Source organism: Patiria miniata, unplaced genomic scaffold (assembly GCF_015706575.1).
Source record: "Patiria miniata isolate m_02_andy unplaced genomic scaffold, ASM1570657v1 HiC_scaffold_25, whole genome shotgun sequence".
Taxonomy (NCBI): Eukaryota; Metazoa; Echinodermata; class Asteroidea; order Valvatida; family Asterinidae; genus Patiria; species Patiria miniata.
This window is the reverse complement of record NW_024037064.1, coordinates 2404751-2422319: the sequence shown is the minus strand read 5'-3', so window position 1 is coordinate 2422319 and position 17569 is coordinate 2404751. Positions and strand designations below refer to the sequence as shown.

The following is a 17569-nucleotide window of genomic DNA, read 5'->3' as shown; positions in this document are numbered from 1 at the left end:
ATTATTTGGTCTTACAAAATGAGATTATTCTACCACATATTTGTTAATTAATTGGGTTTTACATTTGCGTTTGAACAATGATACATTTGACACCTTTTTAAGAGATGGATTGAGAGAATTCCACAGTACGATGTCTCCATTGTGTTCACACACAAAATGTGTAAGTGGGGGCCAAGGAAGAAAAAAGGCCATCCATCCCTTGCCAACAGTCACAAATGGCATTGCTTACATTCATAATCATCAACGCAGGGCCAGCTGTGGTTCAATTATGATCAAAACAAAGAAAATGTGCACTCCGTTTAAAACTTGTCTTCCCAGCCGGTTTTAAACGTCACAGGAATGGGTGGAATTTATTCTACTCACCGAGATGATAAAAGGGATTTTCATTGAGTTGTCAGTACAGTTCACACATGCACATGTACTGTGGCTCGCCTTATAAATCATGCTTTTATCTCTTCCACAAACTTAATCTCAGGCATGCAACTGTAAATTCACCACACGCAAAAGGAAATTCCAACATTTGTTTTCGAATTTTGAGAGGCATAATGAAATGAGAAAAAAAGGAGGAAATCAGCTGCTCTGAAAAAAAGTTGCATGCCTGAAATCTATTGCAATACTGAAAATGTACAGTTCAGAATCGACAAGAACGGATCCACTGTTACTATCAAATGAAAGATCCTCTTCCGCCCAGCCTCTATCTATAGTGAAACTGACGTCATGCTCAGAGAGATATTAAAGTAGAACTGGGCAATTGTCAGATCCCTGTGGGTCGGTATTTACCACGAAAATTGGAACTGCTTCACTGCCTTTTGAGCAACGGGGCAACATGCAACACAAACTACAATTTGAAAGTTGTCAAACATCCCGTTTTGCGTAAAACCTTTTTTTTTTATCAAACAAGTCCTAATTACAGAATAGAGTAACATCTTTTGAAGTATACTGCTTTCACTTCAGCAGGATAGCCTTTTCAGTAATTTGAACTGTTCTTAAGGGTCCTGACATGCATGTTAGCCCTTACTGGTATCTGTGAAGACAAAACTTGTTTATTGTGTCGAAGAGAAATTACCACTCCTCCAAAAAAGTACCTTGGCCTGTATACATGTTACTCAACCCATAACAGCCAAAACACCCACTCTACCTGTATATTAGTGATAGAGCATGTACAATTGGTTTATGAGAAATAAATTGAATACCCAGACTATATTGTTGATAGTACAATGGTACCGGGGGTATTCCCCAATAGTTTACCTACAGCGAGCCAGAGAGCTTAGAATCTATTCAAGTTCAGCATTCCTCGTTCCAACGTCACTGCCCCGTTTATTGGGTTTGTATTCTCAGGTCATCCACCATTGACTCTCACAGACCTTGATGCAAATTCTGTCAACAATAGCCAATGAAAAAGCTGCCACAAACAATCCCATATTTGGTGCTGCCCCGCTACTTATGCCTTATGGATAATAAATACCACACCCTGCAGGTAAAAGATACAATGGCGATGTGGAACTACATGCATTGCAGGTGCTTTTCATTTCATTTGGAGAACTCACCTCAGTGAAAAATACTGTATTAGGCAAACCATGGACCACAATGGTCCGTGGGCACACTCAACATGCTTTTCTTTAGTAAATTGGCTCACAGCATTAGCAGCCTACATGTACATCGCCTTTTATAATTTGCACACAGTTAAATTAGAAAACACATGTACTTTTTTTTATTAAACTATAACTTACAAGTAGAAAATCCATTAGGATAAAATATTCCCACATCGCAGTATACTCAACAATGGTTCTAATTTAACTTCACTTTTTAACATAATTGTGACGAGCTCAGTAGGCATCTCAAATAAACTTAAAGTAAATTTATATAGAACCATCATCATACGATTTCACTGCAGATTATCAAGAAACTATGCAGCAGGATGTCATAATTACATGAACTGTTCTCTGTATGTTGTCCCTTGAACACTGCTCATAGTTCATGATGTGGTCTGAATAAGATTTCATTCCTACATGTACATGTAGACTTGGATTTAAATAGCTTAAATTTAGAATCAATCATTTAACTTTGACATGTTTGACTAGAATACAATGTAGCTGGATTTCTGGAAAAAGACCAGACTCAAATTGGACTCATTCTGCTTGGCCTCGACTCATGGTGGCCTAGCCTGTACATGTTACTCGACAACAGCCAAAAAAACACACACTTGTATTTAATAGCCATAGAGTGCGTAAAATCGGTTTATGAGAAATAAATTGTACCCAGACTTCATTGTTGATTGTACAATGGTACATTCACCAATAGTTTACCTACAGCGAGCCAGAGAGCTTAGAATCTATTCAAGTTCAGCATTCCTCGATCCAACGTCACTACCCCATTTAATTTATTGGGTTTGTATTCTCAGGTCATCCACCATTGACTCTCACAGACCTTGATGCAAATTCTATCAACAATCCCCAATGAAAAAGCTGCCACAAACAATCCCATATTTGGCGCGGTGCCCCGCTATGTACATGTATGTCTTATGGATAATATACACGTACATGTGCCACACCCTGCAGGTAAAACTTGTACACACTCAACCAAAAAAGAAAGTCCCCCCCCCCCCATACTTGTTTGTCTTTAACTCAAGAACTACTAGGCACCTCTCGCTCAAATAACGACTAATCAGTACAGAAAGTCCTTAGCAATCCAGCCATACTCTTAATTTGGCTCCAAAACAGTGATAATGTGTACACATTTATACAACTTATGACAAATGATACCGAACAAATTTGTACTTTTGTACACCTGCAAGTTGAGTGTGAACATTTTGTTTCTAACGCTCTTTCATCTCTTCCAACAAAAAATTCTTAAAATTGATTTCTTAAAAAAAATTCACCATTTTCTTTACTGCATACTTTGCATGTTCTTTGAGGTTCAGTAAAGGAAAGGGTAAAAATATAACCAACAAAACTGGACATTATTTTTATGAAATTTATTGTTGGAAGATTGCATTAGAGACGAAATGTTCACACTCAACTTGCTCGTATACAAAATTGCATAATTTTGTACACATTATCACTATATTTTGTACCAAATAAAGAGTATGGCTGGATTGCTAAGGAATTTCTGTACTTGTCATTATTTGAGCAAAAGATGCGCAGTAGTTTTAGAGTGAGACAAAAAGTATTGGGGGATTTCTTTTCTGGTTGAGTGTATGGCGATATGGAACTATTGCCTGTGCTTTTCATTTCGTTTGGAGCACTCACCTGTTGTGAAAAATACTGTATTAGGCAAACCATGGACCACAATGGTCCGTGGGCAAACTCAACATGTTTTTCTTTGGTAATGAGTGATTGACTCACAGTATCAGCAGCCTACATGTACATGTACATCGCATGAATTAATTTGCACATGGTTAAAGATATAGTCCATCATTTGTAATTTGCGCATTCTGTTCATTTGAAGCAACAAAAGTGCTCAAAATCTAAAGAAGGGTGCTGAACAACTGACCTGATGAAGTTTCAGCTCAGCTTCAGCTGTATATTTCAAGAAAAACAACATTCTACGATCTCGATTTTGAATCAAAAGTTGCTACATGTAAATCATGTTTTGAATCGGGCCTGAATTCAGCATCCGAAACAGTTCTCACTGAGCGGATTGCAGCTACGCAATGTCGCGCACCGATCAGACGAATTATAGCAACTGCGCACGCATGTGCATTGTGTCAACGCTTGCACGCGCTTCGCTGAATAAACAAACTACAAGTTAATGGAAATTTCCAACGGTGCTTCTTAAGACGTTGGAAAGGCCTTCTTTTGCTTAATACATCCATAACCTATTGTTATACTCCATTTAATTATTGCATTTCCATACAAAGGTACCTATTCAAATTAAATGGGAGACTACCAATATTTCCTAATGCCAGGTACGAATTTTATTACAAAGATAAACAGTAAACCAAGATAGAATTTGCTGAGAAGCACCAGGTGTACTGTTGAACCTGCCTGTCAGTCAGCTATCAAAATGATACTGGGCTGACCCTCTGGAACTACCGATAGAACAATTTCAACCAACTTAATCAGTCCAAATTTGCTTCTTCTTATTCTTGTAATTATTCAGTAAAAATGTTATACAGATAAAATATTTACAGCTTCTTTGATATTTGAAGATTCCTTTGCAGAGCTCTATGTTGAAATGTATGGGACTCTTGCACCCCCTCCAAATATAAAGTTTTACTTTTAAGCTTTTTGCGTCCAGTTCCAAAACGTTCTGAAAAGTCTAAATTCCCTCTTAAACTTCATAACAGAGGAGCAACATGCAGTACAATTAAACTACATTGTACAATTTGAAAGTTGTAAAACATTTGTTTTGTCTGAAACCTTTTTGTTATCAACAAGTCCTAATTACGGAATAAAGCAACATCTTTTGAAATATATTTCAGCAGGGTAGCCTTTTCAGCTGTTTGAACTGCTATTCTTTTGGGGCCCTGACATGCAGGCCTACGGTACATGCACGTTCATACATGTAGCCCTTACCGGTAGGCCTATCTGATGAAACAAAACTTGTTTATTGTGTCGAAGAGAAATTACCACTCCTCCAAAATATAGTACCGGTACCTTAATTGGCCTGTACATGTTACTCATAACAGTACAAAAAACCACACAGGTCTGTATTAGCCATAGATCGCGTAAAATTGGTTCATGAGAAATAAACTGAATACCCAGACTATATTGTTGATAGTACAATGGTATATTCACCAATAGTTTACCTACAGCGAGCCAGAGAGCTTAGAATCTATTCAACTTCAGCATTCCTCGATCCAACGTCACTACCCTGTTTATTGGGTTTGTATTCTCAGGTCATCCACCATGGACTCTCACAGACCTTGATGCAAATTCTGTCAACAATACCAAATGAAAAAGCTGCCACAAACAATCCCATATTTGGTGCTGCCCCACTACTTATGCCTTAATACGGATAATAAATACCACACCCTGCAGGTAAAAGATACAATGGCGATATGGAACTACATGTACATGTAGCAGGTGCTTTTCATTTCATTTGGAGAACTCACCTCAGTGAAAAATACTGTATTAGGCAACCCACAGACCCCGATGGTCCGTGGGCAAACTCAACATGTTTTTCTTTGGTAAATTGGCTCACAGCATTAGCAGCCTACGATGTACATGTACATGTACATCGTCTTTTATAATTTGCACGCAGTTAAAATAGAAAATACATGTACTTTTTTTCTTTACAACTTACAAGTAGAAAATCCATACCGAAACAAATTTGCACTCTTGTACACCTGCAAGTTGAGTGTGAACATTTTGTCTCGAATGCTCTTTCATCTCTTCCAACAAAAAATTCTTAAAATTGATTTCTTAAAAAAAATTTCACCATTTCCTTTACTGCATTCTTTGCATGTTCTTCCAGGTTCAGTAAAGGAAAGGGTAAAAATATAACCAACAAAACTTAAAATTATTTTTATGAAATTTTTGTTGGAAGATTGCGTTGGAGACGAAATGTTCACACTCAACTTGCTTGTACACTTTATGTACGTACATTATCGCTATTTTGTGCCAAATAAAGAGTATGGCTGGATTGCTAAGGAATTTCTGTACTTGTCACTATTTGAGCAAAAGATGTGCAGTAGTTTTAGAGTGAGACAAAAAGTATTGGGGTGATTTCTTTTCTGGTTGAGTGTATGTGTGTAATGGCGATATGGAACTATTGCCTGTGCTTTTCATTTCGTTTGGAGCACTCACCTGTTGTGAAAAGTACTGTATTAGGCAAACCATGGACCACAATGGTCCGTGGGCAAACTCAACATGTTTTTCTTTGGTAGTGAGTGATTGGCTCACAGCATCAGCAGCCTACATGTACATCGCATGAATTAATTTGCACATGGTTAAAGATATAGTCCATCATTTGTAATTTGCGCATTCTGTTCATTTGAAGCAACAAAAGTGCTCAAAATCTAAAGAAGGGTGCTGAACAATTGACCTGATGAAGTTTCAGCTCAGCTTCAGTTGTATATTTGAAGAAAAACAACATTCTATGATCTCGATTTCGAATCAAAAGTTGCTAAATCATATTTTGAATTGGGCCTGAATTCAGCGTCCGAAACAGTTCTCACTGAGCCGATTGCAACTACGTGATGTTGCGCACCGATCCGACGAATTATAGCAACCATGCGTGTGTGCATTGTGTCAACGCTTGCACGCGCTTCGCTGAATAAACGAACTACTAGTTAACAGAAATTTCCAACGGTGCTTCTTAAGACGTTGGAAAGGCCTTCTTTTGGTGATTTCTTTAAAATGACAGCTTGCCAGAAAGAATAATTTCACAAGGAGTTTAGTCCCCTTACTATCTTTCAATCAGTATGTTTTTCACCAGTTACTTTTTGGATGATGGACTCTGGCTTTAAAATAGAACATGTATACTTTTTTCGTTAAATTATAACTTACGGTACAAGTAGAAAATCCATTACAATAAAAAATTCCCACATCACAGTACATGTATTTGCTAATTGTTAAATGACTGCATTTAACTTCACATTTTCACATAATTGTAGACAAGCTCAGTAGGCATCTCAAATAAACTTATAGAACCATCATCACACGATATTCACTGCAGATTATGAAGCAATATGCAGCAGGATGTTATAATTACACGAACTGTTCTCTGTATGTTGTCCCTTAAACACTGCTCATGGTAAGTGATGTGGTCTGAATGTGTTTTCATGCCTAGGCTTGGATTTAGCTTGGACTCAATCATGAAACTTGGACTTTAATAGCTTGACTTCTGGAAAAGAGACTGGACTCGATTGGACTCCATCTGCTTGGACTCAACTCGGTGGACTACACTATAATACTGCTGACAGGAGTTCAACCCCATGTGACAACAAAAGTTTTAGCATTTGAATCGAAACTTCACGTTATCTTCTACAAGTTGCCGTACCAAACACGATCACACTTTAAACCTGAAACCCTTTGCCAATTTGTCATGGTGACTACACGTAGGACACCAGCATACGACTAGCTACATGATGTCATCTGAAGTGTCAAATCAACTTGCGAACCAAATCCTCGTCCATTAGCTGATCGATAATTGTAAAACTGCACTTCAAAGTTGTACCCCATTTCTGACTCTGCAAACAGCAGTCCTACTAGCAACATGAATTGTCACTAAATGATTCCACACACAAAAAGAAAGAATGGCTACTCACCTACAGAAACTCCTCCCCTGTATACAGCACTACACACACAACTGTGGCTGGCCTCACAAACAATCAATGCTAAACTCTTCCAGAAACCAAATCTAAGATTGCAGTACTAAAAAGGTGCAGTGCAGAATCGACAAGAACAGAATCCAAGTTACTCTCAAAGGCGAAGGCGCGCAAATGATAAAACCACTTCTGCCCAGCCCCTATTTATAGTCCCGATGACGTCATGCTGGGTAGTTACTCAGAAGAATTAAGCAATTGCCATGCGTTTGTGCTGTGCCACCCTGTAGTTTGATTGGCCTATTTCTCCTGCACCACTCTCGGTCACACTGAACATACCACCCTATTGGTGCACACGTAGATATTTAAATTAGGCTGACCCCTAGATTATTCTGACAATCTAAGCTTCCCCATAGAGCACGTACAATTGTACACTCAGTTTATGAGAAATAAACTGAATACCCAGACTATATTGTTGATTGTACAAATTGGTACCGGGGGTATTCCCTAATAGTTTACCTACAGCGAGCCAGAGAGCTTAGAATCTATTCAAGTTCAGCATTCCTCGTTCCAACGTCACTGCCCCGTTTATTGGGTTTGTATTCTCAGGTCATCCACCATTGACTCTCACAGACCTTGATGCAAATTCTGCCAACAATACCCAATGAAAAAGCTGCCACAAACAATCCCATATTTGGTGCTGCCCCGCTGCTTACGGATTAGCACACCAGGTGAAAGGAATAATGGTGATATGGGACTATTGCTGGTGCTTTTCATTTCTGTTGGAGTACATGTACTCACCTCAGTGACAAAGTCTTTATTAGACAAACTCAATCTGTTTGTCTTTAATGAGTGATTGGCTGACAGCGTACAGCACACACCCAATATGTAAATTCGTTCACATTTTGTGGGGATTACCAAACTATAGACTTTTGGAAACTGTGTTGTACAGGGTGTCCCAAAACAAATGACACCCTAAGGAGCCATTCAGAATTTTCAATGTTTTAAAATTTCGATCTTTTTCCCAAATTGTGGGTGGGTGGGTCAAGCTAAATAATTGAAAATCAAAATTCAGTTTCCATGGAAAAAAGATTAAAAAAAACAAAGAAAGATAGATCTTTGGACTTGCCTGAACAACGCGCAAGCATTCCGATATCGCGATGCGTGTTTCTTTTCCAACTTGGTCCCCTGTGTGTACTGTACATGTACATGTATGTATAGACCCACTGTGGCATGAGAGGGAGGTGGTTTTTCAGTAGAGTTGGAGGAAAGATTTCCATATATACGAAGCTCACTCAACACCCTGTGTACAAACCCCATGAGATTGGACTGAAAAATTCTAAGTGTTTTCTCACTGCTCAAATTGACTTTGATGACATGAAATTGCTATCTGGGGGCTTGTTAGTTAATACAGAGGAAAATTAGTGAACTTCTTATATGAAAATCTTTCCGACTTGGATGCCGGGCGTTTCTAGCGGTTAGGCTGTGCAGAGGCAGCAGGGTACCAGGTGTACTAGATCGGCTCTATAACACGCCGCGGGGGTCAATTACCAATCGCTATAAAAAAACTGGACTATTCAACCACTGGACTCCAAGACTACGAGGACCGCAGCCTGTGATGTGATGACTGCCCAAACCTGATGTTTTTCTTTCGCTCGTACCCCCGCCCTGCAAACTGGGCGGGGGACGAGGGAATGTTTTTCTCAGCTACCTCACGTGACAGGCACAACCTCGAATGCCACATGTCATCCACCTCATCCAGAAATAGCCCCATAAATGTGGCCAATTTACTGGACTGCCTCCGTAAATAAAGGCCACAATGCCACCATATACAAAAACATGTCGAACTCTGTCAAATTTTGATTTTCACATTTAGGCTTAGTTTGTAGTTTATTTTTGCTTTAGAAGCATACTCACCCCCTTTATAGGCTAATTAGAAAGTGCTGCCTTTTTCAGATGTCTATTTTTTCGTAAAATTTCATGTTGAAATTTTGATACGCAAACGTGTGCAAACGAATCTGGAAATTTCACGAAAAATAGACACCTGAAAAGGCAGCACTTTCTGATTAGCCTAAAAAGAGGGTAAGTATGCTTCTAAAGCAAAAATAAACTACAAACTAAGCCTAAATGTGAAAATCAAAATTTGACAAAGTTCGACATGTTTTTGTACAGTGGTGGCAGTGTAACCTTTATTTACGGAGGTAGTCCAGTAAATTGGCCACATTTATGGGGCTAATCCAGAAAATGACAAAACCACGCGTACGGTCATCTTTGTGGCTTTCAAGACTGCAACCTGTCTTTCCCAACAGCATATCAGCTGGCAAAACGCAAGAAAACTGAAGGCCACCACTGCAAAAGAGGAAGACCGACAACTTCACGCCGTCACTGAACTAGACACGCATGTACATGGGTACACATGTACATGTTCAAGTATATGTATGCCTACACTGTACATGCAAGTGCATGTAGGCCTACAATCTACATGATGTACATGTTCAGTTTTTTATAAATCGAAATTAGGGGTGGGTGGGTGGGTCAAAATAATTTGGAAAAAAGATCGAAATTTTAAAACATTGAAAATTCTGAATGGTCCCTAACTTTGACTGCAACTTCAAAAATAACCAAGCTGGCTCTTTATGTTTTTTTTGCAAGCGGACATTATCATGGGCGTCGCGAGGGGGGGGCAAGGGGGGCACTTGCCCCCCCCCCCCCCCCGGAAAAGCCAAAAAAAAAAAAAAAAAAAGGAAGAAAAAGAAAAGAAAAAAAAGAAAAGAAAAAGAGGCGCGAAGACAAAGTGGTGTAAATTTAATGAGTTGGGGGGGGGGCAAAATGTCCCTGCCCCCCTCTAAAACTGATAAATCGAGAATGTGTTGAGAAATACAAGCATTTTTGGGCAAAAAAAAAATTTGCCCCCTCTAGAAAAAATCCTGGCGACGCCCATGGACATTATCACTAGCAAACAAAATGTGGGTGTCGGAGCAGGGGGGGGGGGGGGTTCGCATTTTTTTTTCATGAATTTCTATTGAAAAAAAAATGTTTGACAGAGCTGGGGTTTTTTTTTTGACCCCCCAAACCCCCCTCTGGATCCGCGCCTGTGTAGGCTGGGAATTCTTAACTGTTGAAAACAGCCACTTGATTGATTTGGACTGAAAGGACTACTTGGCACAAAATGTATGTTTGCATAGGAGGGTTTACCAAAATTAACTTTTTTTGACGTGACACAAGAGGGCGCTGTGTAATGACGTCATCTTCACTTGCTTGTGTTTGGCATCCCTCACTGACCATTTGCTGAATTTGAATCTTTGAAACCAAAGTACATTTTGAAAATGAAAAAAGGTCTTCGCTGTCGGCGATTCTGTAAATTTGGGCATAAATGTCAGACACTTTAATGAGCTGCTGTTGGATAAGTGAATGTGATACATCACTAATGATGTGACATCTAATGAGTAGAAAACAATTACAGACCAAACAAACGTACCACCACCTTAACGACATTGTACACGTACATCATGTGGTCCGATTGGTCCGTTGGATTTTACGGAATTGCCCCTATGTGAGTATTGTGGTGTGTTGATGGTTAAATTATACAATTCAACAGGTTAATTAATAACCAGAGTAATAGCATTTCGACTGACAGACAAACATAAAGAAAGTTAAAAACAAAATAATTGTCCTACCTACCAACCTGGATAATTGTTAGGATGTTAGCGTAAACACACACATATGTTCAGCCTAAATGAACCTACCATGATACGGGTCTTGACACACATCCATGGCTTGGCCGGTGTCAATTCTTGCTGTCCTCTTTGGAGGTTTGTGGCCATGAACTTCCTGTATGCATCTTCATAGGTCTCTGCAAGCTCATCCAGCATTGACCAAAAGCACTGTGCCTGCTTCATCAGGTCATGTTGGACACCTGTCGCCATAGTTTACTGAAATTGGAAAAGAAAGGAGGAAAAATTGGAAAATGATGTCCGCAAGATATTCGCAATGGAGCCCTCGCCGATATTCATAAACGATATTTCACTTTCATCCAGACTGTAAGTATCGTTTAATATCTTGATCTTAAAGTCATAAATCTGTAATGGTATCTCAGGTGGCGTATGTAGTAATTCTGTGGACGTTTTGAGGGTGAAATCTGATGTTTTTGTTGGCAAATGTTTGGATTGTTAATTATTTGAAACGCCTTGTAAGTACTATCGCCAGATCATGTCCAAAATGTTAAAAATAATGCAGGGGCTACTGTTGCAGCAATCGTTACAGCATCGTCTGGCTCCCTGACCTAATAGTAAATGTCCTTCATACAACTGCATGTGCGCACATCACATGACGATTAGGGTCTGTGGATCGAAAGTTCACCACAGGCATGCAAAATCATAGCGGGGTACCAACGAAATCAAAGAAAAGTTCTTTTTGTGAAGAAGATGCAAATGTTGATTGTTTAACGGCACCATGGTTTAAGTTGTTTTGTACTGATCATATGTGTATGCTGCAACTAGGGTGGAAACAAAAGTTCCATCTTCTTTTTTACTATAAGAAAAGAATTCCATTATACATGCATGGACATCATTAATTTTTCCAATAACATGCCCTAAAAAGTCAAATTTTGCAGGGAAAATATTAAAGTATTTACTGAAAAAACACAGACTTTTTTTCAGACCAGTCTCAAAGGGTTTGTGCACAGGGCGTCAAGTGATGTCCAGGTGGGGTGTGGAAGTCTTTTCCGCTTTGTTTATCCACAGACCATTGTTGTCATGTGATGTGCACACGCGCAGTTGTGACTCAGATGGGGCTTACATTATGTACTGAGACTTGGGTAAAAGTCATCGTCAGGACACCTCTATTTTTAACAAGTTCCGGTTAAAATGACTGTTCAGCACCAAAGTGACTCTTGCACGGCAGTCTTTTGTCTTCAGATTTACTCATATTTGTTGGAATTTTGAAACACACTTTCAAAGAAAATGTGACTTTCCCCATTTTTTGCATTCAAAGACGAAGTGCACGTTGTACTTCTTACAACACGTGTGCACGCCAGACAGAATGAAAGCTTAGCCCGATGCTGATTGGCTAATAACAACATGTTAAAAAATTTTTAATTTTTATCCAGCCAATCAGCATAATCAGCATCATTCCTTCATTGCATCGAGTTTCACTGTCGCCATCTTGGTTTTTGAGCCTGTTTTCTGGTTGTCTTCGTCATTGACCCCATAATTTCCCCAATAAATCAAAGACATCATGCCCTCTTTCCACAAAATAATCAACAAAACATTCAAGAAGGTGTCATCCCTCATAGCTGTTCAAATGTCTGGCCCCATAAATGTGGCCAATTTACCGGACTACCTCCGTAAATAAAGTCCACACTTGGTACATGTACCTGACAATGTAAAACTTTGTCTAGTTTCTATTGTTCACATTTAGACTTTGTAGTTTATTGGTCCCATAAATGTGACGGTGTACTGGTCTACCTCCCTATTAACCAGAGCAGGAAGTCCAGTATTACCGTCACATTTATGGGACTAACCTTCACATGCAGCTAGCACGCACTACGCATGATGGGCACCGGAAGTTAGTTTGTGTGACACGTTCTACATGTACGTCACAGGTCACGCAAATCTATCCAATGAGAGCTCAAATGACGTCAGCCCTGACAAGCGTTCTGTTTGTAGGGAGGGAGGTGGGGGTACAAGCGAAGGTACTATGTTTTATTTTTAAGTCCCAAAAAATGTCACTGCGCATGTTCAGTGCCTATTCGGCAAAATATCATTCGCTTAAAGAAAGCCGGTGCCGGCTAAATATACTCCAACTGCCAAATTTGAATGTCAATGAAAAAGACAGTCTGATAAAATTCATGTTTTTATCCATGCCCAGCATGCATTGCAAATGCAGGCGCGGATCGGGGGGGGGGGGGATTTTTGGGGACACCACCCCCCCCCCCCAGCCAGCTCTGCCCCCCCCCCCAAAAAAAATTGTCATACAAATTCCTAAAAAATAAGTCAACCCCCCCCCCCCCCCCCCCCACTGTGACACCCATATGGAGAACAATGGAGCATTTGCTCACTCGCCACTAGTGAAGCTCTGTCTACGTGGGAAGACTGGGCGCTCTGAGCAAACTTTCGTAAATATGCGGAAAGTATGTTTGTTAAACTTACTTCCTTGTATCGCATCACAAAATAAAGATTTTCCTCTTTCACCTGAATATAACTTCTTCATGATTAAAGGCGAATAATTATGTGCACTTTTTAATTGAAAGACGGGTAACTCAGTGGAAATTTTGGGTTTCCTATGGAGGTCACGGCACAATTCCCTGATTTTTGAGGGTGCGGGTTTACTTCTTCGAACAGCACAAGTGTGAACCCGGTCGCACAAGTGTGAACCCGGGGGGGGGGGGCAACAACCCCCAATAAACCTTGTCGCCCCCCCCCCCATTCGCCCCCCCCACACAGAGATTTTGAGTTTCTAAAAAAATTATCATTGATCTACATGACGCCCCCCCCCCATGAAATGTCCCAGCCCCCCCCCCCCCCCCCCCCCCCCACAGCGCCCCCACTGAAAAAATTACTGGCTACGCCTCTGCTCACACGGCTTCTGAAAGATAACACAATAAGCTTTCCATTCATGTAACAAACGTTTTGATTGGTTGAGAAGAACAAGGGGCACTTTTCTTGTCAAATCAGACATCGCATTTGTTCTGAGGATCGACGGGCTGCTTATGAGTTATGTATACTATAATCCGGTCTACGCAGTGGGTTGTGCAGGTCGCCGGGTAAATGCACCGTTGTGCGTGACCGCAGAGAATGCAGGGCTTTGATTTTCTGCACATATGGGTGGAAAAGTTCTCTATACGCAAAAAAAATTATAACTTCAGAAGAATCTACAGTAGGTCAATCACTTCCACCTAGCTTTCCAAGGCCAAATGGTTAACTTTTCAGGCAAAAATTGGCAAACTTACTTTCACTGTTGTGACGTTTTTTCGAAAGTCCTCCACGTCGTGCCCCGCCAATTTAAGAACGCGCAACGAACCACGTGAGATTGGTTTGTAAACAAATCCCTGGTCCCTGTACTATTGCAATGATTTCAGAAGCATTGGGAAGTGCGAACCAGTTATTTCTGCGGCGCCTTACTCACCAATGAAAGCTACCGGGCAAATTTTGTGCTGGGGTAGTTTCAGGGTTTTTAGCATGGGGAAAAGTCGTTTTTATTTTAATTCACAATGTTTGCATACCATCTTTTTCAATTCCCACAATTTTTATATCAAACAATATTGGAGACCTGTAGGCCTATCTCAGAAAAGATCGTCTTCAAATTCAATAGTTTGCTAAAAAGAATTTTTTTTTAATTCTCACAATTTTTATATAAAACAGTATTGGAGACTTGTATCCAAGAAAAGATCGTCTTCAAATTCAATAGTTTGCTAAAAAGAAATTTTATTTTGAACTGAGTTCCCTTATTTTTGTATTGATGGATGGCTCACCCCTTTTTCATTAATTTGGTATAGCCCTTGTGGAACGTATATGCAAATTTTTACAGGTGCAATTTTTTTTCATCAAGCGATAACTCCCCCTCCCCGCAACGCCCATTTAGAAATATTTAGAGTGCCGCGACTTCTATATTCCTCTATTTTTTAATAATATTCCTGTATTAAATATTTAATATTTGATATTCCTCCATTTAATAAATGTAGCCATAGAGGGCGGGCTTTCGATTAGTGCGGCGAAATTAACTTGTCCACTGATAATAACCCCACCAGGGGCGGATCCAGGAATTTTACCAGTATATTATTACCAGTATATTTTTTTGGGGGTGTCACAGTGGGGGGAGGGGGGGGGTTGCATTAATTTTAATTAGTTTCTATGACAAAAACAATTGACAGAGCTGGGGGGCGTTTTGACCCCAAACCCCTCCCCCCCCCCCCCGAATCCATGCCTGCCCACCTCCGCCCAAAAAAAATGGAGACAGCTTAATTTAATTTTACAAAAACATTTTTTAGGGAATATCGAAGGGAAGTCAAACAAAAAGTGCGTTTTGTTCTTAAAGTACAGTTGTTTATTGGTAGTGGGGCCTACACAAGTATCATTAATTCATGAAAGGGGATGAATTGAAGAGGGGGTGTTAATAGGTAAAGTTCTATTTTTTGTTCATTGGGTGCTAGAAAAATATTTGTAAAAGGCTTTTTGTTTTCAAATAAGAGTCACCGTGGTGTCGCTAAGCCCACAACAGCAAAACACAACAGGTCCACAACAAAACAATGTAATCAAACAACGATTCATTCAAGACAACTTCAACTTATTTGAAGATGTCCTGAAGTAATCAAAGAAGCTGTCTTGCAGACTGAAGTGGGGGCCACTAGAAATGCCTTTAAGATTAATCCACCAGGGAACAAGTGAAGACGACTGTTTTCAACACGAAATTGTAGTCTATTCATCCCCGCCCGTTGCCACTTTATAATACAAAGAAAGAGAAGAAACACTGCCCCCCCCCCATAAATGTGATCTAGCCCCGCCCCTCCACATAAGGAATTAGCAACAACTGGCCTGTCGGTGACCCTTTTCTTCAATCCCCCAACAATAAATGCTTCTGATCCATCAGTGATTTAGCTGTCAACTCATTGTTTTTATTGCATGAAGTAAATTTGTGATTGGGTTGATATAATTTCTAAGGAATTTCTTTTGATATCCTCATTATGAAGCCTGCATGCATGGGCGTCGTGAGGGGGGGGGGCAAGGGGGCACTCCCCCCCCTCCTCCCTGGAAAACGGGGGGGGGGGGGGAGGAAAAGGGGAGGGGGGTAAGGAAAAAGAGGTGCGAAGCCATATTGCTGTTAATTTAATTTGATGGGGGGGGTAGGGCAAATTCTCCCCTGCTGACGCTCGGAAAAGTGATAAATTGAGAATTTTGGGGAAAAATTTGTGTAGACGCCCATGCCTGCATGCCTGATTACAAAACCCAAGTGGTGACCCAGCTGTAGAATTCAGAGGCGGGAGATTGGTCCATCACTGAGGGAGGAATGGAGGCATAACACAACAATCATCTAACCTCAAAGATTTCTCCTTGATTGACTCAAGTCATTGCATGCAATGATTTATTACATGATAATAATAATACAAAGTACACAATGTCATATAAAAATCCCGGACGTCTTAAACTTTGCCCAAAATATCTGGAAAAACAAAAGAAGAGATCAGAAATGTTTTTGCACCAATAACAAATAATACAAATGACTTACAAATTCCAACATTTCTCTACACATAGTTAACCAATAAACTTACTTCCGCCAAACAGTGCAAATATCAGATATATAATTTTTATTTTCAAGTTAATCCTAAAGGGGCCGGGTTATTTTGACCATCTCTCAGCCGGAAGGGGGGGGGCGGATTCCGCCCCCCTAAGATCTCGGCCATCGAGTGACGAACAATTTTGAAACTCGGCACATGCATAGAGCAACTCTTCCTAAACATACCCAAGAAATTTCATGACTATAGGTCAAAGGGTTTTGGAATTATGGCTAATTAATTATTCATATGTACGAATGGCAATTCTGCTCTGTGTACACGACGTTTATGCAAAAATTCAGTTTTCACGGCGCATAGCGCCGGAAAAGTTTTTGCTACGCGGCAACCCGTGGTCCGATTTTTATGTTTTTGGTATCAAAAGATGCGCAAAGCTCGAGGCTAAAAAGTCCTAACAGCTCGGGTCGCGAAATTTTTTTTTTAGAGGCTATCACGGAAAATGTTGAGGGGGGGGGGCATTCCGCCCCCCCGGCCCCTTTAGGGTTAAGACAAGATAAGTTTGCGGTAGCACCTTGTGAATAAATCTCTTTTGTGAGTATGTGTGGTTCTGAAAAGAACTAGAGGGACTTAATGTTTCGAACAGTTTGCTCTCGATCTGCCCATCGTCAGGAGAATGAGGGATTCCAACGATGATGAGATGTTATACGGATGGGTGCAGGGAGGCATGAAAAGGATGCAAACTGGTGAAGCTCGAAACCGGTGAAGCTGAGAAGGATGCAAGTTGACTGATTTATTCACATGGTGCTACCGCAAACTAATCTTATCGTAGTATCTTTCCACCATGCAAACTTTCAAATCTTGTTTTTAAGTTAAATAAACAAATTGACTGTAGCAGGATGACTGTTCCGGATTACCGTACCGGAACAGGAATCCGGAGGTCACAGGGTCAAACCAGCTCCAGTCAATTTCTTTGTTCAACTTTCACGTTATTATAATGCACCGAGTCAGTTCTCCTTTGTGGTTTATTTTTATGACAGAAACCAAACTATCCAGAAGTCAGCAGATTATCTTGACTTAGAGTCCGTGCCCGAGTGATGACCTTATCTTACAGAGTTGCAATTTAATGATCACAA

General features: G+C 40.2%; 1 protein-coding gene across 1 annotated transcript in view; it reads right to left on the bottom strand.

Moving 5' to 3' along the window:
* Positions 1–14234, bottom strand: part of LOC119732801 — a 37688-nt gene extending 23454 nt beyond the window's left edge. The window contains exons 1-2 of the mRNA XM_038206405.1: positions 14160–14234; positions 10957–11142 (exon numbers count right to left, since the gene is read on the bottom strand). The gene's annotated coding sequence lies outside the window, so the exon portion shown is untranslated. The remainder of the gene's footprint in view (positions 1–10956; positions 11143–14159) is intronic.
* Between the last annotated feature and the right edge of the window lie 3335 nt (positions 14235–17569).